The following is a 2,500-nucleotide window of genomic DNA, read 5'->3' as shown; positions in this document are numbered from 1 at the left end:
GCAGTTACAAGTTCCTGAAAAATTTAATCAGTTTCTACCCTACTCGAATGGCTATAGGAAGGTGCACAGTAACTGGTTCTTGTAGTTGATTTGCTGCTCCAGGCTCTTCCTGGTTTCCGATGCAGTAAGCAAACAGCAAACCAGACAGCTAACGTCCCTAAAGATGTGATGTAACTGTTCAACTAAAATGTAAACTACTTTGGTTAGTTTATAACAGTAAAAACACAGCTTCAGTTACATTTGCCAGAGGCTTCGCAGCTCATCAAAACAATGACATCAAAACCACAGCCTTCTTCTCAGAAGAACTGCAATAACACCTGTACACATACACAAGCCAGGGCAAACACACCTTTTTTATTGTTATGATGTACAAGTTTGTACTGCAGTAGTATAGCACTGCATATATTACACGTTTTAAAATAAGCCCTAATAGGCAATGCAATGCACTGCACGATTTTGCATATAATATTGTTATACAGCGCAATCATTTTTTTGTTTGTTTGTTTTATTTCATATCAGGTTATTTTCTGCTGTGTTTAAATCAGGAAACACTGCAATGTGCACTTTGTTTTATTTATGCACAAAAACCATATGAATTTAAGTATACAGCTCCCCTGCCAGCTTGAGGGATTACTGTATATAATGAACTGCTTTTGGTAAAATAAAACAAAAGATAAGCACAGCCTTTTGCTTCTTGTTCCTGTTTTAGGAGTGGGACTATCAAGCCAGGCCACAGCCCACAGCACACAGTACATTTCAAAGGCACTGAAAAGCCTAAAAAATATGTTGGAAAGGTCAAAATTACTGTAGGATTACAATGTACGATTTATGACTTTTGAATGTAACATTCAGTACTTAGGATTTATTTTTGGAAGGACCGGGTTATTTATATATTATGCATATATTATTACAGTTTACTGTATTCTACTAATCTCTATATTGTATGTCTAAATTTGAGTTTCTGAAGTTTTCAAATATAAAGGGATCTACAGTGAATGCACTGCCTTGCAATAATAATACTGGTCAAGGTTTCAAGTCACTCGTTTAGTCATCCAGTTTCAAGATGATCTATTGTGAAACACAGATACAGCATATAAACATGCCCTAGTGTATATGCTATGCAACCCATGGATCTTATTCAAGTGTATAATATATATGAATTTACAACAAATTAGGATTGACTTATTGCTGCAACCCCGATTAAACAAAGCTGCTCATTAAAAATGTACTGAATAATTTGGAATACAAAATGTTCTAGGCTCCTGATGGAAGCATCTCCTAGATGCAAACTGAACTGGCTGTTTACCTTGGCCTTTGCTTACATTAACCCATACCATTAAAAACCAAAAAACATACAGTGTATATATATATATATATATATATATATATATATATATATATATATATATATATATATATATATAAAATAGACTATACATACATGAGAATGGAAATGTTTTTACAGCCTTTAACCATCTGACCACTGTCAAAATTATGCTTGCCAAATATTATCATATAACAGTCGGTCAGCACTGTAACAGATTGAGTCCATTACAAAATACATAAACGTCACAGGTGTTTTCTTGCTCTTTCTATATTTTTTGTTACATCAGCACTACTTGTTGTTAACGCTCATGTATCCAGACCAAGACATGCTTCAGTTAAAAACAAACAGGAAAAAGTGGGAATGCGCACGTCGAAAGTACAGTCAGCACTCGGATATATGACACTGAGTCGTGTTTTACCATCCTTGTATTAAGAAACAAATCAATTCTCCATTATATATATGTAACAAATTAATGCACTTACCGTCACACAGAAATCGCATGTCATTAAGTGCATCTCTTCAATATTACAAAGCCAATCTCTTCAATATTACAATTTATTTGACATATCTCGCATGCCAAACCAGTCTCTTCCTACTGTGCAGTTACACAGCGATTCCTCCAGTTTCACCTGACGAGACCAGCTACTGTAATGTAAAACAGCTCATCATTAAACATAACTGTGATGTATTATTGTATTTTTATGCATTTTCATTTGCAGGTGAACTGTGACATTAGGGCCTTATCGAGCACAATGGTCTGCAATTCAGAATACTGACTTTGGATACTGTTTTAATCAGTGCTTGAAATGGAAAAAAAAAAAAATAAATAAAGTGGTGGGTACTGTGTCCATGAGAGTCTCGCTCTCTCCTCTCGTCTCTCTCATGTCCTCTCTCTCTCTCTCTCTCTCTCTCTCTCTCTCTCTCTCTCTCTCTCTCTCTCTCTCTCTCTCTCTCTCTCTCTCTCTCTCTCTCTCCTCTCTCTCTCTCTCTCTCTCCTCTCTCTCTCTCTCTCTCTCTCTCTCTCTCTCATCTCTCTCTCTCTCTCTCTCTCTCTCTCTCTCTCTCTCCTCTTTCATCCTCCTCTCGCTCCAAGATAAGTGAGAGCCTCTCTCTCTCTCTCCTCTCTCTCTCTCTCTCTCTCTCTCTCTCAGGCTCTCTCTCCATCTCTCTCTC

The sequence above is a fragment of the Polyodon spathula genome, chromosome 1 (genome assembly GCF_017654505.1).
Source record: "Polyodon spathula isolate WHYD16114869_AA chromosome 1, ASM1765450v1, whole genome shotgun sequence".
Classification (NCBI taxonomy): Eukaryota; Metazoa; Chordata; class Actinopteri; order Acipenseriformes; family Polyodontidae; genus Polyodon; species Polyodon spathula.
The sequence above is the reverse complement of the archived record's forward strand: the minus strand, read 5'-3'. Positions refer to the sequence as shown.